The following is a 25,368-nucleotide window of genomic DNA, read 5'->3' on the forward strand; positions in this document are numbered from 1 at the left end:
GGGGGAATTGGATCACTGGGGTAAGCGGGTAACCCCCTAAAATTGAAATATGGATGAAGTTTTCAAACTTTTTCGCACAGATCATGTTAAATTTCATCACAGTGATTGGTTTTGTACATATTTGGGATTCATGGATTTTTTTTCTCGGTCATAGTACTTAGTCAAAAAAAAAAACTTCTGGCAAAAGTTTTTTTTGCGAGTTCAAGCAACATTTTTCAAAAAAGTGTTTCCAGGTGAGTTTTTACTACTTTTTATGATAATTAACTTTTTACGTATAGTTTGACTGAAAGTTCATGCAGCAACAATAATTTTTGTATAAAATATTATTAATAAGTGTTTAAGAGAAGGGGTCCTTCTTACTCCCGCACATTTTTGCTATATGGGGTAAATGGGTCCCCTTATAATAATGGGGATTTCAAAATCAAAAGCAAATTTGATTAAATATTAGTATTGGTGAAATGCAAGACAACTATGATGACTTAGTAGGAATTGATAGTTCGACTACAAAAACTGCTAAAGCTGGTGATTAATGGTTTTTCCTTAGCCAACTTTATATAAGCACAGTCCCCATTTAGTGTTTCCAATCTCTATTTCAACTTATAGTTTTGGCAAATTTACTGACACAAATTTACTGATTTTAATCAACTGTATTCGGTTATTAAACACACCTTTGCATGTAAAAGGAAACTATACACCTATAGGTTTTCAATAAATTTCACGAATAAAAGCTGTTTTTCATTTTAAAATTTTCCGTGATACAGATTCAAAAGACAGATTTTAAAAGAAAATTTGATTTATACGTTTTTTTAGTTCCTAGGTGTTTTTTGAAGTCGGTTCTTTTTTTATTTGAAAATAATTTATTTACAGTAAACAAACTAGAAAATTTCAAACTTGTTCAGTGAAATTGGCTTGCGAGAAAGAAGGGTATGCGAACACATTTTAGAACCGCTAGCTTCAGCCATTTCACCCCGCCCCGATGTCAGCCCAGAAAGGAGTCGGCTAATCTGTAAAAGCACAGCGCGAAAACAATTAGTTTCAGGTGTTCTTTTTAATAAGGCGGATAAGTGCGTCGTTTGCCACCTCACGGCATCCTTTGTCCGATCCCCTAACATCCCAACTTATGCGTAATTCCTTTCGGGGGCGATCTTGTAGATACGAAACGTAATTTTTCGGCTTATTATCAAGAGGAATCACTTTGAGCTCGAAATAGGAACTATCGGTGGGCGGTTTTCCCCTCGTGATGAGGACGTAGTGTCATGTGACACAGACACCATATGCCTCCACCCTCCATTTTCTCTACAGCTGTTACATTTCCCCCTCCCTTCTAAAAGTCGATATTTTGTTGCTCATTCGTTACAAGTTGAATAAATGGAGAGGCAGGAAGTTTGAGCTCAGCTCAGAATTCTTTATTCCTTGAAACTATTGAGACTTGAAACTTGAACTGTTCGATGCATAAAAGGATACCTTTTAGAAAGTAGGAATTTCGAGAACAAAATACAAAAATAATAATTTCTAACACAATCGTCAATAAGAATGTGGATCAGCTCATCTGTTATCCAAAAGCATTCCAACTGCAAATCGAAACGTTTGCTTCAGATGAAAGTTCTAATAGGAATCTAGGTCAAATAGTAGGTAGTCAATTCTCTAAGATTTTACATTTGATCTCAGTGCTTTGCTCAGTGTAATTTTTAGTGTCACTTTCGCCTGTCAAAAAAAGGAGGGGGGGAGGAATGAAGTTTTCTGGCAATCCTTTTGTTTTCAATAACAGCGGTTCCTAGCATTTTTCCCCCTCGAACCTCTTCCAAAATCCAAAAGAAGTTGGCGAACCCCCTGTGTAGTAAGTAATGGGTTCAAAGAAAGAAAAAAAAAAAACACACACACACACACACACACACAGAGTAAAATTTGGGAGATTTTTTTTCAGTTCGATGTTGCTCATCAGCTCATTACAAGAACGAAAACATGATAGCAAAATACAGAGGTACAAATGTAGCTACAAACTAAAATGATAGCTATAAAATGAATACCAAAAAAAAGAAAAAAAAATCAACAAAAAATAAACGCAGTGATTATTCTTTTTGAGGTTCAGTAGTTTGGAAAAACTTTTACTTACTTATTTAAAATCGAAACAGCTTCACATACATAGAGGACTGCGTGCCAAGCGCCTTGCCTTCAGACACCCACGGAAAAGATTTACAACACAAGAGAAAGAAATAACACTCAGAACTCCGGCGGGAATCGAACGCACGACCTACGGCTTAGAAGACGAAGCTACTACCACAGAGCCACGGAGGCCCCGGAACGACTCTTAAACGAAATATTTGTTCAACAAAGAAGCTATGCTCAAAGTTTAGCTCAAATATTTGAGTTTTAGTCTTACATTAGGTTCTGCATTTAAGTTGCTTCTGTATTTATCTCTGTACATATTAAAAAATCCTTCTTCACGAAGAAACTATGCTTCTTCCACTGTTTCTTCACGGAGGCCACGGAAAGACTCTTAAACGGGATATTTGTTTAACAAAAAAGCTAAGCTCAAAGTTTAGCTCAAATATTTGAGTTATAGTTTTACATTAGGTTCTGCATTTAACTAGCTTCTGTATTTATCTCTGTACATATTAAAAAATCCTTCTTCACATAGAAGCTGGGTCATTCCATGCGAAATGAGCAAATCAACTGTGGCTGAAATGTCAGATTTCAATGAAAATTTTTATTTAGGTAAATCATGCATATCTATGAGGGAATGCAAAGTATGAAAGTTTAAAAACTGTTCGTTGCTTTGTGATTGAAATTAGAAGTTGATGCTTACGCTAAGCCTAAATTTTCAGAGTTCATTGCTGCCAGTTTGTGACTCAATAACTCAATAAGTTATAAATGTACACTTAAAAAATAAATATTTCCTCATTCTATAATCAAATCTCTATTGGGAAAGAGCAAAGTAAAATTTCTTCGGATCTTTTTTTTGAATCTGAGATATTAACAAATATTGGAATTTTGCCAGTTTACTTCAGATTTCAAATCACTCTTCTAGCTCTTTTAATGAAAGAGTAACAGTAAAAATGATTCAGATTGAAAAACTATCTATAACTAACTATCTGCTTTTATTTAGTAATTGTTTATGAATTTCTTGGTGACGAAATCGTACTTTAAAAAATTGAAAATTTCCGAAAGTTTCATTTTTTCCTCTATTTCAGATGTTTTTTTGAAGATGAGGGAATGCTCTAAATTTACTCAAGTTTTTTTACGTAACACATTGAAGTGTCTTTTAGATGCTACTAAATTTTAATCATTGGTATCAGCGTATTTTTGTTACTAGACTAACTTGAACTAAAGCAAAATTTCATTAGTTAGTTTTTTTTTATTGTAAGTTTAGCAAAACTAACCATTTCTTTCGTGTTTCATTTTCTCAAAAGCATTTTTATGACGTACTTGCTAAAATGTACATTTTTTAAAAATCGAAATAAAAGTTAGATATACTTGCTTTTGCATCATTGAGTCGTTTATCTAGTTTTTTGAATTCTCGTAATTTCACATAAGGGTCAATCCATACAGGTTCCTTACAGTATAAACTACTGTCCAAATATTTCTAAGTTATAAAATTAAAATAATTATTTTGAAAATAATAATATATTTTTCCAGTATAATGTATTATACAGGGCACAATATATGTAATTTAAGAAGGTGCAATGAAGTTTTCACACTTTTTATTTCTGTTTTATTGGGTGAATGGCCTAGCAAAATTGCTCAATTTCAAAGACCAGTATCTTTTTTACAAACCAAATACAAAAAACAATCTGTATAACATGTATCGTACTTGAATGGAATATTCAATTGGATAAGAAATTTAATTTTTAATTCCATCCTCTTTTGGTTTACAGGAGTCTAAAAATGTCATTTTTGTCATTTTTCCGATTTTTGAGGGGCTGTAATCTATAAAGGGTGCCCAAACACACAGTAACAGTTACACATTCTTTTTATTGCAGCACGGTTCCAGTAATTTGTTTTTGCCGTATTTCATCTTGTGTTTCCCTCCATTACGCGAGTTATCCCCCTTTGAATTGAGTAAAATTTTTACATTTGACCCTGAACTTTAACCTGTTGCCGTTATTTTAATTATTAACTTACAGCTACGTAACTCACCATGTAAAACTATCAATTTATGCACTTTAACATCAAAGCGTTAAATTGACTGTCATAAATGTAACTCAAATAGATTTTGGCCAAAATGCAAAGATCTAAAAGTCCCATTTTTGACTACGAAAATGACTTTTGATGACCTCTAAAAAATCAAAGGTCCAATTGAGAGAAAAAATAAAAATGGTTTTAAACATCTTTTATATCCAGCTTTTAAAGATATGAATTTCAAAAAAATTAAAAATGGTCGAGCGCACACATCCGTCGAACCTGTATGAACTGACCCATAAAACACAAAGAAAATGCTATTTTTCTGAATTTTGTTCTACGTTTGGAAATCAAAAACCAATTTCGAGTTTCTTCAAGCAAATACAGAAGCTCACACCTCTTTGCATTGAAAAAGGTGTTCCTTGTAACACCGAAACACGTGTCTGCAATTTTCTGCAATTTTTGTTCTTTATGACGTTGGATTATTGATTTTTTGAACAGCTCTATATTCTTGTAAATTTTTTAAGTTTTCTGAATTTTCCCTCATTTGAATTTTTGTGTCTATGTGAAGGGGAAAATCATCATTTTACAAAATGTTACTATGTTTAAAACTGATTTTGAAGACAAAGGAGTAAAAATACAACTTCAAAAGTAAGGTATTTCTTTTATGATACTTAGCACATTATTGGGTATTAATTTCATCAAAGCTAATCCATTCTTTAAAGATTGAGATTAAAAAATATAATGCTTAATTTTGAGAAAATTGAAATATTTTTAGTTTTTGAAACTCGGTTAAAAGTTAACTATAATAACTTTGAAAATTTTACTGACATCAGATTACTTACCCTACTCCATAGATTGCAACAACATATAACTTTTATGTTTTCATTAAATAGTTAATAAGATACAAGCCTTCAAAAATGCAACATTTAGCATTTATGAGAATGCTGCTCAATTTGACCAATTTTCAATTGCATGTAACTATTCAAATAAAAAATTTTAAGCAAAAATATTTTAGATATTTTTATATACGCATAAAAGGAACCTGTATACCAAATTTTATAAAAATGTGTTACCATGCGGCCACAACTTTTTTTGCGAATTTTGCTCATTTCGTATGGAATGACCCAGCTTTGTTTCTTCCAGTGAAAACTTAAGGTCACTAAATTTGTCTTTTGGAAAAGGTCTATGAACTCTAGCTGGTTGATAAGAATATATAATGCGAACTTTAATCGTGTGAAAGCTGAATAATTTTCTTGTCCTTGAGCTAAAATTGCCGAATAAAATGCAAATGCGTATCTCTTTATATTAAAAAAAAGTAATGTCAAAGAAGGAAATCGGTGGCGGGCCTGCGTCCAGGAGACCCCATAGGACCTACAGCTTTGAAATTTTGTACAAAATTACTTCGAGCCCCTGTGGTTTGCACTTGGGGTTTTGTTTTTTGAATTTCGAATTAGTTTTTCTGTAATTAATTTTTTAAGCTCAAATTTCGCGTAAATTGCCTATTATAGGGATAAAACTACTTGCACATATTAATATTATATATTCGACGATGATTATGTAGGTGAAGTTATCAAATCTTTAAGCATAAGAAAAGCTGAAATGCAAGGCATGAAAGCAGAGCGAAAGGGTGGAATTTTCCGCGTTTTACAAAATTTGTTTCAATGTTCTAACTCAATTACAGCGGGAGTTATTTGCGTTTTTAGCTCGAATTATTTCAGGCTTAGCTGAAATTTAGGTACTACTTTCATCATTAAATCTATCAGTAAAAAGTGAAGGTCCCACAGTTTTCTTTTTGACAACATTGGAAAGAGCGGCTTTTTTTTATTCCAGATCTAACTCGACCTTTGGTCGAAAAACTAAGCTTCTATCTCCAAAGGAAAAAAAAGTTACAAGCAGTTTTAATCAAGTTCGAAAAATCTTATTTCCATTCAAATTATTGATGTTTTATTTGGCGTTTCCATAGTTACGTCTTTTCGATTCGTTTGTTTCTTCTTTCTTATTTACAAATTTTAAGGGTTTTGATTTTAACGGAAAATCTTAAGCTCAACTCAATTCAAGCCCCTAGCTAAAGAGCAAAATATATTACTAGAGATCACGAATATGAAAGCGACTTTTCAAACGTACAAAACTGCCCCTTAGCCCTTACGAATCTGCAAGTTAGTACAAGATATTTTGAAACACTGGAAAGAGATGTTTTTTGTTCCAAAGGGAACTCATAATGCGTCTTTAATCTGGTTCTTTCTAATTGACGATTTAAATCTTTGCGAATCAAATAAGATTGAAGCAATCTTTGGGGGTTGGTGAGCGTCAGCGAGCAGGGGGCGGAGCCCACTAGTATTTAAAGAAGAAAAACAAGGGAAAAGAATCGCGCATAATTAGTTCTAACTATTAAACAAAAGTTTATTTTTAACAACAAAAATATTTTTAAGTTCGCATATTACGATCGCACTTAGCGCATTTTCAGCACACCACAAGAGCTAGCTGTACGTCACACTTAAATGGTAAAGAAATTAAACATCGAATACTAGCTAAATACGTTTCAGACGCTCGCACGCGCACCAAGAAATATTTTCATTAAGTTTAGTTGGATTTTCTGATCAAAAGCTACTCAGAAACCAAAGCATTCATAATTCTTTCACCTGAATAAATTGTATTAAAAAGTGGAATTTCTTCGGCAAGGCTTTAATTTCATCATTCTCAATGAAAGCGGTAAATTCCACAATACGTAATGACAAACAGCAAATATGCTAGCATTTTTCTTGCAGAGAGTATCGAATGAGCGAGTTAACTGAATAAATGATGAACAAAAAACCGCTTGAATTTAAGACTTAATCTCAAACAAGCATGCTAAAATTAAGCCACTACAATATTATTTTCGCGAACCCCATTTATCCCCCACTTGAAGTCACAGTTGCGAACCGATGTTCTATATTATCCCTTACCATCTATATAGATTTGGCTTTATTATTTTTAACTTGCTTGACGACTTCCATGTCGCTTATTTTACATTCAATATCCAGAGATTTTTAATAAGAATTATTACTGTTTAATTTTTTTTCACATTAAAAAATGTTGCGTTTTGTTTTTGTTCTCATCCGTTCAGTGAAATGATTCTGAAGCTACCTAATATTTAGGCGAGCAACGAACAAATAAATACTTTTGTGCTTGAAACTTAAATGAATTAATTAACCAACGTTTTGATGCACAAAAATTGCAATTTTTGTAAACCAAAACTTTGGTTAATTTAGGCGAGTCTTTTTTTTTTAATTATACCGTTCTCCGGCTGACCTACCGATATATTTTTTGTTATTTTTTCGTTATACATGGTTTGTTGGTAGTACTTTATGCAGGGTAGACCGTGGCACGTTTAAGCGGATTTTTTTCAATGAATTTTCTAAATTTTATATTTTAACTTAGGAAATTTTAGACATTGCGATTTTATGAAGCAGGGAATGGAGTCAAAATTGGTATAGTCAGTTGTTGCTCAGTTTGTGTTTTTAACCGTTAAAAAAATATTTTTGAGTCCAAGTCGGTTGCGTAAACTTGCCCCGGACACGGGGCGCGTTTACGCATATTTATTTTGACACCTAACGTGGTTCTGTTGGTGTTTTGAACATAATGTCTTACCGTCGTTAAAATAAAGCCAATTTTTTACAGACTGAATAGTGTATAAATAAAGTAAAAACTGAAAGGACATGAAGACAGCACTACATGATTGTAAGCTATAGGATACGAATTTATAACTCAATTAAAATACATAGCTCATACAAATACATATCTCAAAAAAGAATAAAATTCAGCTAATTTTTATATATTTGTTCTTTCTTAACTAAGTGTTATTTATTCACAATAAGCTGCAAAACGTTCAACAGAAAATTTACTCAACTTGGTAGAAAACAGACCATTTTTTCTGCATGCCAGACCGAAGTTCGACTGATGTTCAAAAACTTGTGAGGATATTTTCTAGGGAGCAGCATCAATATGTTATGACTGTTGGCTTTCCAGTTATAATTCGTTTTGAAAAAAGGGCAATGCGTAAACGTGCCCAGGTCTACCCTATATATACAGTGCTCTAGCTGGAAAAGTGTAATGACTTAGTTTTTTTGATATGCTGAAATGGAACCTGCGATTTTTGGAGTGGAAAACATATCTTTGCTTCTAAAATGAATATAAAAAATTTTTTTAATTATTTTTCATTGGCATATTTTGTTACTTTTAGATAACTTTAGTTTATCAGTCCTTTAAAGAAAAGTGCTGATTTAAAGAAACATATCGAATGTACGTGAGTATGTCGTGCAAATATCACTTGCAACTTTTTTAAATGAACGAGGTAAATGAACTTATCACAAGAATGAACGGTCCTCTGATGAACGGATCATCAAAAAGAACGACATTGCCTACCTCTACCCTGCATGCACTTGACTAGTTGTACAAAACATTCAAAATAAAGATAAGCGTACTATTAAATAAATAAATAATGCTCCGAATATTAGTAGGTTTCCGTTAATATTTTAGATATTAATAACAAGAACTTGATCGCTTTACTAGCAGCCCATCCCGACCTTTTTCAGGTTAAAAAGCGATCTATCTTTTAAAAATATTATGCAGGTACTTTTAATTTTAAATTTAATAGAAAGCAACATTTTTTGTTTCATTTTTATGAAGTTTGAAACAAATTGATTTACCTCATTTCCTGATCAAGAGAGACCAACACATAATTCCCACAGAGCAAATTTTTCCATATGTAACATTTTAAAGAACTTTTCAATGGGATTTGCAGTCACTTAAATTGGAAAAGGAACGGACAAGGATCATAAGGATGCAAGGAATATGAGCCAACTGATCTGCTGTAGGTGATGAAAGAACAACACTCTAAGTCTAAATCATATTATTCCGTAGTGATTTTAATTGAGGTTCAGCTCCCCCCATTACATAGGTTAGGCAAATTAAAGTTGCGCAATAAAAAAATTGTGATAGTGCCTTTAATTTTAAAAGCATGAGGAGAAATCCTGGGGGGTTAAAGTAATTAAGGAATTCTTTTAAATGATGCACTGCGTCTATGGTCTATGGCTAAATCTATGGTCCTCTAGCATATCCAATGCAATTTTTTTGACAGTCTTGCTTTCAAGATAAACATTAAGGATCAAATCATTCAGAGAGACTTTCCCAATTCTTCTATTTTGATAAGACACCCTTTTCCAGGTGTTTTTACTTATTTGTCAAAAAAGACTCTCGTAATGCTTACCACCATCTCCTAAACGGGCTCTTATAGTTGTTCTTGAGATGCAGAGATAGTAAAGGAGACAACTTTAATAAGACTTGAAGTATATCTGCACGTGTTCCTCTAGGGTACCACAGGATGAGTTTGGTGAAAGTCACGGTCAAATACGATGGTGACACCTCTGATAATTTTGATTGAATCTTTGTAACCCTTTGAGGTTCGATCTACGCCTCCTATACCTAAACAGCGGTTCATCGAACATTCGTCCTACATTATGAGACACCCTCTTGAAGAAGTTCTCCCAATTACCCTTTTTTCTTGTTCAACATTAAGATCTTATTGATGGAGATTAATAAGGAAGTAATCAAATGTAGAATGGTCAGTTTTTCCGCCAAAGTAAAGTCCTGGCAGTTCCGTGAAAAACCATCGCAAAAGCTTATTGATCGAGCTTTAGCTAGTGAGGAATTTATTAAGTTTTTCCACTTCCACCGGGAATGCCAATAAACATTAATTTGCGTTTCTGATTTATATGTACCAATCTTTTTTTCTTTTTTTTTTTTGGAATTGTTTTCGTTTATTCCCTGCGGCGGTGGCAAATAAAAGTCTGTTATTGAGTTTCCGTTTCATTGACAAATTTCGCTTTTTATTTAAATTAGGCTTTGGTTTATATCGTTTGACATTAAACGACAATCATAATTTTTCTGCTGACGCTCTTTTTGCAATATGTTGTCTCAGAGAGATTTTTCTAATGTTTGCCACAAAGCAATAGAATCTAATAATTGACATAAATTTTTAAATAGTTATAAACAATTCTCTGTGTTTAGGAGCTGAGTCAGAAAGTCACATATATCAGATAAGCCTAGTTTCCAAGGTTTGTCGTCCTCTATAAGTCCGAGTGCTATATATGCTGCTTGATAGGTCAGCAGGATTTTTAAATGTCAAAAGACTTTGGAAACATGTTAGACCTGGAAAATGTTCTAAATAAATTCTTAACTGACAAAAATCCAATTGGCTAATAGGAAGAATGTAGTATATTCTACTGAGAGGTCAGTATTTCTCAATCCCGGGATGCCTTGCAACCTCTTGTACTCGTTTTCTTCGGCCTCTATTTTTTTCCTTAACAATTTCTTTCTAATAGGATGTTTGTGTCCTATATTGTTTAACTATATCGTTTTGAATGCTTAAATGCGATAATCGTGGAAAACATTTTTCTCCAAATAATTTTTATTGATTGTTTCCTCTTCTTGTTCAATTTCTTTCCTATCGAATGTTCTTTGTTCGTTATTGTTTGAACTTATAACGTTGAATGTACGGTAATTATGTGCAATTACTCTTTTAGTTGATAATTTTCTAAATGTACTTAAGTGAATTAATTAGCAGATGTTTCTTTTTTCGATTTTAGTATTAATAAAAACATTAAAGAATAGCCCGAAATGCATGCAAAACTACAACTTTTAGAAACACGGATTAGTATCGTCTGCACTACTTGAATTCTAGAATTAATTTGTCAGAAACTAATCTCAGTTATATTTAGTTTAAATAAATTTAGAAGTATAAAAATTCTTTGACTCTAAATGGCTTGCAATGCCAAAGGCGAATAGAATGCTGTACACCGTACCCTCTGCGGCCTCAAACACATGTAAAGGTTTTAGCGGTTCTTACGCTAACATGTGACTTAATTTTTCGTTCACGTGTTTCCATCCCTCTGCATTCAGTTCGAAGAAAACCTTCACTTACTCTTTCGTTGCCAATGCGGGATAATCGAGGATTGTTTTTACATGTATAAGAATAAAACAGGACGAAACATAAACTGGTCGCGAAGACAAACGATTGATTTAAAAAAATAGTATGAATATATTTAAGCATAATTTATAGCCTATGTCATTCAGTAAAAACGCATCTTTCATACATTGGAAGAATTTTTCAAATAGGTGCAATGGTTCCAGAGATTACCTCAAACATATAAACACACAAAAACTAGCTCTTTCTCTTTATAATATTAGTATAGATAACAGCAAAAAAAAGTTTCACTTACAACAAAATATTACAATATCAGTGTCAGTTTTTGAAAATTGCTCCTGTTATCATATGCTTTGATCTTTAGAGGTTTTTTTTTTTCCTGACTTTAATAGACTATATGTGTTAAAATATTACCAGATAGGTGGCGATAAAAACAGAGTAAATATTTCGTAATTTCACTTTGAACCACACTCCCCTACTAATGTCTCTAAATATTTTGTTTACATTTGTGTACAGGGACTATAATGAATCATTCCTTTTAAAAGCTAGTTTTAATTCTATTCAAATTACTGTTTCCCAATAGTATAGGGGCTATGGTAGAAAATATAGCCGGAAACTGCATTTTGTGATAAAATCATGAAACTTGGAATGCATGTAGAAAATGTCAATACAAACATTTTTAGCAGGGAGACATTTCAAAATCCCCTCCACCCCCCCCCCCGGCCGCCATTTTTTGTCAAAAATTCAAAACTACTTTTATCTTCTATTTTTAGAAAAACACCCACTGTAGCTTCTTTTGCGAGTTTTATTCTGCTTACTAAAGCGTAAAAAGCTATCAAAATATCTCTAAACCTCCTAATTTTAATCATAATTTTAAAAACTTTGATTTTTTTAAACAAAACTTTAATTAACTAAAGTTTTTAACATTTCTGGAGGGGTTGTTCGAGAAATATTTTTTATGTATTTTAAAGCACTATATTATAGAAAATCAATTCATTTACAATATAACCCAATAATCCGAACCCCAGAAATCCGAAACATTAGAAAATCCGAACATATGTTTTAAAATTTACTGATAAAAATTGATTACAGAACTAAGAATAAAACTAGAAATAAAAAATCATTAACAAACTAGTAATTTTTTCAAAACTTGAAACAAACATTTGAATTGTTGTTTAAGAATGAATGCAATACATTGATTAGTTAAAACGAAATGAATTTTCATTATAGGCAAAAAAAAAAACTTTTTTCGCAATATTTTGGAAATTTCACTCACATTCTGCAGTTTTATAAGTCATATTTGTACTTGAAAAATGAGGGGGGGAGGGGGGAACAGATATTTTGTTCATAGACCTCCAAAATTTAATATTAAAAGCTTTAAAACAAATTTTAAGTTTTTTCTCATTAGACGATTTGAAACTTTTGTTCTATTTTAAACGATGTAAGAGGAATAAATTATTAATTACTCCAATAAGATAGTTTAGTGCGATGTTAATAAATACAACAATATTGTTACTATTAATAAAATTGTTATTTATTTAAATTAAACTAGCTCTATTGCAAAAACTACAGCTAAAATTACAACTAAAACTACAACACATCTGAGTAAGTGATACTTACAATGATTGTATAGAAAGTAATTTAAAACGTTTAAATTCACAAGGTATTTACACAGGTACATAGCATTTTCCATTGCAGTAGTTACACATCATTGTGCAGATAAGTCCATTTTTGAAGCACCCATACGTTATTTGAGAGCAGTTGTTTTTTACACTTGCATGATGTAAATTCGCTTTAATTACTTGAAACTGCGGACAAACTTAAACAAATAAGAACGTGCTTCTCATCAGTTACTGTAAACCCCAATCATAAATTTAAGTTCAGGCTAAATTTTTAGGCATACTGCTCCATTGATATCTACCTTGATAAGCCTTGAAATAAGTTGCCTAAGGGCTTCAGCTGTGGGTGATAAGTTAATAATTGATTTGTTTGCTGGTGGAAAAACATTTTCTAGCTTCATTTAAGGACCGAAGTTACACGAAGACGAGTAGCAGAGATTCGCTAAGATATTTGAAATTTTCAATCCGGTAGGGTTTTTTTTTTTTTTTTTTCCTTTTTTTTTCCCCTTTTTTTTTTTTTTTTTTTTTTTTTAAGTTGGGATAAGTATAATAAATTATTTTCAAATAAAAAAAGAACCGACTTCAAAAAACAAAGAGGGACTAAAAAGTAAAAATAATTCGTCATACTTACATACGATTTCCTACTCAAACGTATAAATCAAATTTATTTTACAATTCCAGTACAAAAATCAACCAAACTAAACACCCAAATCTAAAACAAACACTGATTTTAATTACCATACGATAAATTATTTTAATACCTCACTATTAACATACGATCTCTTAATTTTTAATAACCAGTTGAAGTCGGAGCCTACTATAACCTTCCTCAACAAATGGACTTTTCGACTCAAAAAGATTTTTTTCAGTTCGAACCAGTAGAGTTTCTGAGATTAGCGCGTTCAATAAACAATATCTTCAGCTTTATATTATTAGGTAATTAATTAATAAGAAACATAAGACAATGATACGTATGTATATTTTATTTTTTAGAATCATTTTTAGCATCGTCTAGGATTTTCTCTGAAAAGTACCTCGAGATTTGCTTCATGGCTGACATGAACCTACGCCCACTGAATTGCGATTCCCTCGTTCTCAGGTCGAGCGACCGTGAATCCTGCGTTCCAAGCGTTTTATATTATAATATAAATTTTCCAGTTTTCGTAACATTTCTTATTGCTGCTCCACGCCTATTAGTCATAGCATGATATATATATATAGCCTATAGTCTTCCTCAATGAATGGACTACTCAACACAAAAATAATTTTTCAATTCGAACCAGTAGTTCCTGAGATTAGCGTGTTCAAACAACCAAACTCTACAGCTTTATATTATTAGTATGGATATACAGGTCATTCTCATAGAAACAGTCATCTTCATGTCCTCGGTATAATTTATGAATGTTTTATACCTTATACATATTTTAAGGAATTTAAACACTTTTCAGAATAGAGTTTTACTAGATAGCAAAAGAAAAAATTCTGTGCTTTATTTTTAAATATGTTTTTTATCAGTCTAATGCTTTATATCATTCCCAGTCATTTCTCAGCAAACAAACAATATGTTTAAATTTTTGTGTTTTCTATTTCAAAATATTGAACAATTAATGCAAAAAATCCAATTTAATAACTATTAAAAATAATTTCACACATATATTTTTCTCTTTGTCCCCAATGAGTTGCGTCATTCCCTCGCAATAGTTAATTAGCCCCTCAGAATCGCCATAAAATAAAAAATGATAGTAAAATTTTTAATAGCTTATAGCAGCCGCCTTAGATGAACATTGCAACAGATTTTTGTTCTCAAGTTGTAAAAAACTTGTCCCTGGAAACGGAATTCGTCCAACCAAGTAACTTTTTTTCACGTCTCATTCCTTCACTTCGTTTTCAAAAGCCAAATAAAATAAAATAATACGTAAAAACTGAATAGTCATAAGATGCCTCCTTGTCCTGAAATATTCCTATGTAATAGATCTTAGAAATCACTTAGATTTATCTTCTAGAATCAAAATTCAACAAATATTTCATTCCCCTACCAATACATAAAGTGAGGGAATAATTCTTAAGAAATATCAATTTAAAAAAATTTCTATTATTTCAAATAAATTTCTTTTATTTTTTTTATTCAAAACTTTTTTTTACATTTTTTTTTTCTAATTTTCGTAATTGTTTTACGCAGCACAACATTCTTTACACGGGAGAATTTTTTAAACAAAGTCATTACATAAACCTATTTAAGTAAAATATTTCAACGTTTTTTATCCACTTTAATTTTCTGAATTTCTTGAGCTTAAAATGACTACTTTCAGGAAAATAACCCATTTTTATACATATATTTATTGAAAAATATTTTTTATTTGTTGCAAAATAGCACGAAATACCGATACTTTGTAAGCTGGGCTACCGGTATTACAATCATTCTACATAATATATTGCGTATACCAACTTCGGTTTTGTATTTTAGTGTAGGAAAATCTTTGTAGCTGAAAGTGCTCTCTCCCAGTATAATCTAAAGCCTTCTAAAATTTCCAGTTAACATCTGACGCATGAAAAATCGGATTAAAGCTCTTAACGCTTGACAAGAAAAAGCTTTTCCCCGCTCTCTACAACACGTGTCAGTTTCCCACAAAGTTTCATTGTTTAGGAAAAGCGGCCGTAATCTGCTGCGTTCTACAGAAGACATCATGCCCGATGCACATACCATGGATTCCGAAGCCGAACATACCGTTGATATGCGTAATACGAGTCGCATAATTGCCTCTCTTCCCTACCTACATAGCCTGCAGTCATGGTAAACTCATAACATGGATGTTCTGTTTGCTGGGCGACTGGATACACTAGGCCGGCCTGGTCTTTGTAGGTTGTCGTTTGAACTGGCTCTTTAATCCACGAAGAATGTTAACATATTATGTTCGTTTATTCTCTCATCCCCATTCCCCAACCGATTTTGCGTATTACTTTTAAGGTCATATTGAACAACACGTGGATGTGTTTGAAAATGTCCCTCTGAGTTCGAAGTTAATGTGCAGAGATGTATAATCAGAAAAACAATAACTTATCAGCAGAACTAGGATATAGATTAAAAGATTTTGTTATTAACATACTTTTCTATGGTATTTCTATTTTTTTTTTAACCCTTTTATCAAAATCAAATGGCGTTCATGTCGCATGTGTTGCTGATGGCTCTCTTTTTTATTTGGCCAAATTCTGCACACCAACGTATTTTACTATGCCATTTCGCTGATTTATACGAGATTATCTATTTTGCTGGTTTACTGTTTTCAGTCGATATCTACAGTTTTCTAGCAAAGTAATGATTGGAAAACAACGGTAAATCAGTATTAAAATCAGGTTGAGTTAAGTAAAAATTTTGTAATTAAAAATTAAGAAATGCAATATTTGAAAAAAAAGTGACTGTTGATTTAAATTTTTGAGAATGACTTGAACACAAATTCATTCATCAAAAAGTGCTTATTTTTGGACTCATTATGAACAAAACTTTAAATAGTAAAGTGGTTAAGCTTTTCTTCCTAAATAGTATTAAAATATGTATTATTCAATTTTTCTTTTCATGTAATATTTAATACTGGTACTTTTTTTTAGGTCTTCCTAGACTAATAAAGTTTGTTTCAAGCTTTTTAAAAATGTTACAATCTGCTTGTTTCATAACTTGTTTATATAAAAGCAACATATTTGTAGTTGTTACATTGCAAATTGTAGCTGTTGTTGATACACCAGTTTTTACCCTGTATACCAGAAGATTAAAAACAATTGACGGTTAATGTTCGGATGGAAAAAATAACTTTACAAAAGATAACGTCCACCCTGCTCCATTCCTGATGTCAGAACTATTGTGAATTCTCTGATATGAAGTAAATACACTGCTTGACAATTGCTAAGGAACAATTACATTTTTTGGAATAGTTAAGAATAGATAATGATTAAAGAAACAGAACGAAATATATAGTTAGTAGGGAGGATGTGCCTTTATTATAAGTACAAAATAATACAGATATTACTGCATTAATGAAGTAAAAACTTAAAAATAAAAAAATTATCCTACTTAGATGATTTTCATACAACACCAAAAAAATGATCTAGGTCAGAATGATGGAGACATGAGTACGTTAATATGATGTATGATTACCAAGGACACGGATGCACAATTTACATCTGTTTTCGATACTCCCCACTAATTATTGAGGAGTGCTTGGGGGATGTTTTCCCCACTCCTCTCTCAATGCGGATTTGAGTTCTTGTACTGTTCTGGGAGGGACAGTTCTTCGCGCAACACGTCTGACAAGAGCCTCCCAGACAAGCTCAATTGGATTTAAGTCGGGAAAGTAAGAAGGTCACTGCATACAGAGAATGCTTTCATTTTGCAGTGTGTCTGACACTTCAATGCTCCAGTGTGGCCGTATATCGTCGTCCGTAAATAGAAAATCTAGACCGACAGCCCCCTAAAAAGACGAATATCGTCCAGCATAACAGCTCTGCAATACATTCGCGAAGAATCGCTTTCTTATTCAAAAATGTGAAGCTGTGTTCTGCCATTGTGCGTGATGCCTGCCCACACCATGACGCCTGGGCCGTACCGATCACGTTCGCAAACAAATTTTTGTGCATAACGTGTTCCACGCTCTCTCCACAGTAGCTGGTGACCAGAATCACTCGTCACACTGAAACGAGATTCGTCAGAGAACATCACTCTAGACCAATTTTGATGATCCCACCAACACGTTCCTTAGACCAGCGTAATCTCTCTCGACGATGACGTAGTTGAACTTATATGCAACGTAAGGGCTTCCATGCATACAAACCGACATTATTTAGTCGCCGTGAGATGGTTCTTGCAGAAACATGCGTACCGGTAGCGGTTGTTAGATTTGCAGCTATCTATTCAAGAGTGAAATTTCTGTCCCTTTTTGCCGCGAGGGCTACATAGCGATCCTCTGAAGGTGTGGTGCTCCTACCACGACCCCCGGCATGCTTATGCAAAACATTTCCACCTTCAGCGGCCGTCTATAATCGGGAGAATGCACTTTTTGATACACCCATTGCAGCAGCCACAGTGGTGAGACTTTGACCTGCTTCCAGTCGTCCAACCGCTCGTCCACGATCGTAGATACTCAAATGATGTCTTGCTAACATTTTACTCTTAAGTATTTCAAGAACCAAGCAGAATTTTAGAGAAAAACCTTTTTTAACATCCAGCACTAGTTTTATTAAAAACCAAACAGCGTGAAATTTCGTACGAACTTTGAGCGTGTATGCACTGTCTTTTATACAGATAACGAGTCTTGTCTATTACCCCGCCATCTGAACTTGAATTTATTTCCATTGGGCAGGTGGTTGAGGTACAAATTTGCATAAATCACTTGTTCCTTAGCAATTGTCAAGCAGTGTATTTGAAATATGTGTGCCTGTTTAATGTTTGAAATCTCTGATGTGAAGTGAACATTTAAAATTTTTCGGGCATTTAAAGCTTAAAGTCTAATTTGCATAAGTTATCTGAGGTGAGCAAGTAAGTTTCGATTATTAATTTAAGATCCTTTGAAGTAAATGTGCTCGTAACTAGTTAATTAAAAGAAAATATTTTTCTTATGGGCACTTAACCACAGTTAATTATTTAGTCTTTCTTATTTTTATTCACTTGAGTATTTTTTGATGAAATTATTCAGGAATGTGATTATAAGAATGAGTTTTTCACTCTGTTTTAATGCCGGAAAAAATGTTCATGCTTTTGAACTTTACCCCACTCCAGCCCCTCAAAAGAGTGTTAATGGCTAAGATAATTCTCCCTTTCCCTCAAATGAAAAATAATAGCTATGAAACTCAAAAACTGGAAAACAAAAATAAGGGGATGATTTCCAAAAGGTGGGAAGTGAGTGGAGAAAACGGTGGTCATATTTGGATTCAGGGAGTCATTTTACATAAGAATCAGCAAGAATTATGTCAGAAAAGTTTTGATTTTTTTTTTTTTTTTTTTGGCATGCAGTGCTAACAAACATTCCTATTGAATAAGTGTTTATAATACCATCTGGATCATGCAATTCTTAAGGTAGAAACATTTTTGTACTGGAATCATTTAAAGCAGAATCATTGTAGACAATACGCAAACACAAGTTATGCAAAAAAAAGCAAGCGGCTGAATAAAGATTTCTGAAGTTCTTCTTTGGTGCTAGAAGCAAATGGTCAGAAAGTTGAAATAGCAATAAATGAAAAGAGGCACGAATTTAAGGTAAAAACGTAGATTTTAAACTAACCAAGGAGTAAAGAGAAGAGGAAAGCTTATCTAAACATTTTATATATATATATATATATATATATATATATATATATATATATATACAGAACTAACCAATGAACATAGGAAGGAAAAAAAGTTTAACTAGTTTTTTGTTAGTTTAATTTTTATAACTACTTGTCAGCTCGTTTCTTCATTTTGCTCATTTGTTGGTCCTGAATCTACATTTTTACTTTAAATATTTATGGTCATTTTCATTAATGGCCATTTTAGCTTTCTAGCTAGTTGAGTAGATGAGTAGAACCTGAAGAAAAAACATCTAAAGCTTTGACACAGTAATTTTCTTTCTTGCAAAAAAAAAAAAAAAAAAAAAAAACATTTTTACATTAACTACAATGATTTTGCTTTGTGCTTGGTTATATACTCCGATTGCAAGATTTCACTTGCGTATAATTTAAAGCTTTAATGGCACTGGAATAAGATTCAGTGAAACCTGAATTTTACGGCCCTTGAATCTATGTTTTTCTCGCATTTAACGTTTTTTTTTTTTTTTTTTTTTTTTTTCAATTTTGCTGCTATGGTATTTCTTTCTTTCTTTCTTTCTTTTTTTTTTTTTTTTTCTTTGTTCGTTTTTCCGTGTTTTGCGCTTTTTTAACCCAGTCTTTTGAGAAAAGTAAAATCGAGGTTTCATTGCATATCAAGGTCAAACCATTATGCTTCAATGAAAAGTCATACAAAAACACCATTACTAATAACTATTATTTTCTATGTGTACATATTTGTGTCTGAGAAAACTGTAATCGTTTGGGAACCCTAACAATATTTTTTTTCAAGTTTACAAACGGCGTGAAACATAAATATAATGCATTAAATAAAATATTTCAGCGACAAAACGTAATTAAATTGCATTTTCCTGTTAACTTTTTGTTGCTAAAGATGATCCTTGGTTCTTTAAATCAGCTGTTTATGATTATTAAACTTAACCAACGTTAGCATATATGTTTTGAATTTAATCAGTCGTAACTGTGATAAATGAGTTTTAATTTAACCATCTTTATTTTTAGTTGCATCTTGCTTCTTAGCCTTCTTTTTTCGTAATCAACATAGGGTTATATGTTTTAAACTCTTATCAGCGATAACTAATAAATCAGTCGTAATTTAAGGGGTTACAGTACCTCAAAAATGATGAAACGATCAAAAAAAAATTTATTGCTTATTTCAAAACTAAAAACTATTCTGAATACAGGGGAAAAGTTTCATTGCTTTAGTTCAAATATTTAAAAAACTATGAGTGGTTTAAAGCGATGCTCGATATGTGTTCTTATGCTGAAGAAAAACTTTAAATTGCTTTTTCTCGATGATGGGTTGTTTTTTTTTTTTTTTTTTTTTTGTGTTCTCATGTCATTAGAATCCCTAAGGATATTTTTCTGTTAAAGATAGAGCTTTAAAGTAATACTTTTTGCAATTGGGATAACATATTTGACAAAACTGTGCATTAGATAAGCATTTTATAAATTACTGAAACGTTTGGAGATTGTTAAACCTTTAAAAACCTAATTTAAAAAAAAAAAACTTTGATTTTTAACATAATTAATTAAAGAAAATTTTCTAATAAACTCATAAGCAAATCAATGCACAGATTTTTAGAGATGATTATAGTGATCGTTTATCAAAAAAAATTTTTTTTAAATTAGTGTAAAAATAAAAAAAAAACCTTTGGGATTTTAAAAAAATTGAAGATTTTCTCAATTTTTTGAATTTTTAAAAAATGTAGGCAATATTTTTTAATTTTGAAAATAAATTATTGATTACGAAAGAAGTATGCATGTTATGGTTTCAAAGAAATATAAAATTTATTTAAATTTAAAAAAAAGTGTTTGAAAGGTACTGTGATCCCTTAAACATCTTCTTTTAAACTGCGTTTTGCTTCTCACCTTGTTCTTGCACAATCAACATAGGCTTACGTGTTTTAAACTTTTATTAGTTAAAGCTGTAATAAGTCAGTATAACTTAATTATCTTCATTTTTAGTGTCATCTCGGTTCTCGCATAGGAAAAATCGATACGGTTTTGAATCCAAGCAAGTCACAAAGCAATCGTCAAACTGTTGCAAAAAAATGATTACCCACGACTGTGCAAAAGAGCAGATTAAAAAAAAAAAAAGAAGAAGAAGTGAGCATTGTAGCAATAAATTCACGAACGGTGAGTTTTATCATCTCATCCGAAAACGGGATTCAGTTTAGGGGGTCCAGGATTCGACTTTCTGCCTTCCCTCCCTCACCAGTCATAAAAGGGGCCAAAATTAAGCGAAGGGGGACTGGGGGTGTCAAGTAACAAAAGCCCTTTGAAGCGGGGGAGGGAGCTGTAATCACAAGCGAGTCATCCGTCAAGGAGTGAGGGAACCATTGATTTCGGAAAATTGATTCTCTCGTGGGCCGGGAATCTCGGTCTTTAATAGCAGGGTGGCCACCTTACCGAACATTCTGAAATCTTTGATGGGTAATTCGGATGTCGGGAGGAATTTCTTTAACTGCTTGCCACTTGGATTAATGCACACCAGTAAAAGCGCTTTGTTACTGTTAGACCACTAACTATTTTCACAGCTCCATCCTAATTTAATTTACATTTGTTATATAGCCAAAGAGTGGCAACACTATTTTACTCTTTATTTAAATTTTATGTAAATTACCTTTTTATATATATGTTGAAATAAAATAGAGGTCGTCTCTTGACTCAAAAAATTGGTTCATGTCTATTACTTATTAGACGTAAGATACACGGAAAAATACTGCGCATAGCTTTTAAAGCTAACAAAATGGCAGCAGAGTGTTGTTTAAACCTAAAATGTTTGAGTTTGGAAATAGCGCAGTGAGAAAAAACTTCTATCCATTACTGGGTAACAATGGCGCACGCTGAGGAAAGTGGCGTATTTAAGTTTCAGAAGCTAAACAGAGACAACTATAAAAGTTGGAAGTTCAATGTTAAGATGTTATTAACGAACTATGATGTGTTTAGCGTAGTAGACGGTACGGAGACTCTGGCAGAAGGTGCTGACGAAAAAGAAACGAAATCTTGGAAAAGACGCGATTCTAAAGCAATGTCAACAATTTGCCTGCTTGTGGACGAAGAACTGAAAAATTTGGTCATAGACTCGACTAGTGCAAAAGAAGCATGGGACTCGTTATGCAAAGTGTTCGAACCTACAACTCGTGCTAGAATTGCCGCTTTGCGTTCGGAATTCACGAAACTAGATTTAAAAGAAGACGAAAATATTTCTGTTTTTATCGGCCGCATTTTCCGAGCTGCAAAAGACTTGGAATCTGCCGGAAGAAAAGTGGAAGATGACGAAATAGCGTATAAGATGCTGTGTAATTTACCTCCGAAGTATGACAATGTTGTAATTCAACTGTATCAACTGAGTGATGAAAGTTTTTTACCTCTGAAAATGTGCGAAAAGCCTTAATATCTGAATTTGATAGACTTCAGCATAGGGAGAATCCAAAAGAAACTTCAACATTCCCACAAACTGCATTTGTTTTCGACAAACACAGAAAAAATGTGTGTTTCGCTTGCGGAGAAGGGCACTACTCTAGGAACTGTCCGAAAATGAAAAATAATTCTAACTACAACAACTGGAAGCGTGAACAACGTAAAGGTCAACAAGATATGGTTACGGAAAATTGCGGAAAACTAAAGAAAGTCCAAAATTCCAATTTCCGAAAGAAGGACGGAGATGCAAGTTCTTTTCTCGCCGGAGCAATGACAGCAAATACAAAAACTGTTGAATTCGCGGTAGATTCTGCCGCAACAGAACATTTCTGTGCTGATTTAGAACTATTTCAAGACTTTAAAAGTTTTCCTAACTCAAAAGCTGTAATTGCGGAAGGAACAACAAAAATTTGTGGTTCGGGTGACATTTCTTTGGAGATTATACAAAAGTCAGGTAATAAAACTCTTTTACTGAAAAATGTAATGTACACTCCAAATATGTCGCGAAACTTGATTTATGGTAGATTAATTGACAAAGCTGGTTTTTCATTAAAAATTAAAAACAGTAAAGCTGTAATAAGAAAACCGAACGGTCAATTTTTCGTAGAAGCACCTTTGGTAAACAATTTTTACATTTTAAAAGCAAATTCAAGTGTAAAAACTTCTGAAATTTGTATTACTGAGAAAAACTCAATTATGTTAATGCATAAGAGATATGGGCATCAAAATGCTCAAGCTTTAAAGAGCTTCAGTAAATCTGAAAATGTTTACGGTTTAGAAAACTTAAGTGGTAAGATTGAAATTTGTGACACTTGTCAAATTTCAAAGTCCACTAGAGCTAGTTTTAAAAGTATAAATAAAATTACTACTAATAGTGTTTTGGAACTACTTCATTTAGATTTATTTGGCACAACTGCGGTAAAATCTTTAGCAGGTTCGCGTTATTTTTTAAGTATTGTAGATGATTATTCTCGATATGCCAATATTTATTTCCTTAAGCATAAAAATGAAGCGTTTAAATATTTTAAAATATTTCAAGCAGAAGCGGAAAGACAGTTTGACAAAAGGATTAAGCGCATTAGAACTGATAATGGGCTTGAGTTTTGTGCTAAATATTTTGAAGATCATTTAAAGTCGGAAGGTATTAAAATTGAACGTACTAATATTTATTCCGCAGAAATGAACGGGACAGCGGAACGTCTGAACAGGTCAATTATTGAAGGTGTTAGAGCAGTGTTAAGTGAAACTAATTTACCAAAATCATTGTGGGCTGAATTAGCTCATACGCAAAACTATTTGAAAAATAGGTTTCCGCATAAAAGTTTAGGAAATGTAGCACCACTAAACATTTGGGGCAATAAAAAGTTCTCGGTAAGACATTTGAAAACTATAGGAAGTACCGCGTATTACCATATTCCAAAAGAACGACGAAGTAAATTCGAACCAAATGCTGGAATCGGTATATTGGTAGGTTATGCAGTAAAAACATATGGATATAGGATATGGGAACCAGGTACGCGAAATGTATTTGAAACTAAGCATGTAAAATTTGACGAAAGTAAACATAGATATGAAACTGAATCTAAGCGAAAAGAAACTGTTATTACAGCGTCAATTTTAAATTCAGAAAGTGATTTATCGGATGAGGAAACTCAAATTTCCTTGGATATTCCAGATAAAGGTGAAACTAGTGGGATAAAAAGAATAAACTGGGAAAAGAAAGTAAAAACTAGAAATAGAGGTAAATCTGAAGGTCGAAAAGACATTTATTACTATCCTGAGCCTAAAATTAGACTTAGAAGTCTAAAAGAAGTCGAAAATTATTGCAAAAATAATGACATTCCCTTTAATTCCAAAGATTTTGATTTTTCAAAGAAAGATTTAAATGAAGAAATTCTTAGTAGTGATAATGCTGAACATTCGAGTGATAGCGAGGTTGAAATTCATTGTGCGGAAGTTAAAATTCCTTTAACATTTGAAGAATCTCAACTGTTCAGAAAGAAATGAATGACTCGAAGCTATGATTGAAGAGATAAATATGTTAAAATCTCGCGGTGTTTACGAGTTGGTTCCGAGAAAGGAAGCCACAAAAGTTTTGGGTTGTAAATGGGTGTACAATTTAAAAACAGATACTAATAAATCAATTAGGATATATCGTTCAAGGTTGGTTGCACTCGGTTTTGGGCAAACAGAAGGAATAAATTTTTTTGATACTTTTTCGCCAGTAATTAGCTTTACATTAGTTATATTTTTCTTTACAATTCTGGTCGCCTTAAAAAGTTGGAGACATGCTCATCTGGACATTAAATGTGCGTATCTGTACGGAAATTTAGCAGACACCATATATTTGGAACAACCAAAAGGTTTTGTAACGAGGGGTAAAGAAAATCATGTTATGAAACTTAAAAAGGCGTTGTATGGCCTACATCAATCAGGGCGCGAGTGGTTTCATGAATTACAGTATTTTCGGAATTACATTTCGAAAAGCTGTCGAGTTGTAATTGTGTTTTTCATTTAAATTGGAAAGTTATAATTTTGTATGTCGATGATTTAGCGGTATTTGCTTTAAATGACGATTTATTGAATCGTGCAATTGATTTAATAAAATCAAAGTTTGATATAAAAAATTTAGGGGCAATTTCAAAATTCTTAGGGGTTGAATTCGAATGTATGGATGATGGTCATTTACTGATTCATCAGAAATCTTACATTGAAAAGTTAGATTCTGTTTTCAATCAGTTTCGAAAGGAAAATGTAAAAGTTCCGTTAAACCCCGGTGTAATTGTACAAAAATGTGCAGAGGGGGAAGAAATTCAAAATGTGCCTTATAGATCTTTAGTTGGTAGTCTTTTGTTTTTAGCCACGAGAACTAGGCCTGATATTATGTTTCATGTACCTTTACTATCTAAGTATTGTAATTCTTCCAAAATT

At 32.5% G+C, this 25,368-nt stretch overlaps 1 protein-coding gene across 1 annotated transcript in view; it reads right to left on the minus strand.

The window, feature by feature from the left end:
* Positions 1-25,368, minus strand: part of LOC129218801 (glutamate decarboxylase-like) — a 136,432-nt gene that overhangs the window by 68,342 nt on the left and 42,722 nt on the right. The window lies entirely within an intron of this gene.

Source organism: Uloborus diversus, chromosome 3 (assembly GCF_026930045.1).
Source record: "Uloborus diversus isolate 005 chromosome 3, Udiv.v.3.1, whole genome shotgun sequence".
NCBI classification, from domain to species: Eukaryota; Metazoa; Arthropoda; class Arachnida; order Araneae; family Uloboridae; genus Uloborus; species Uloborus diversus.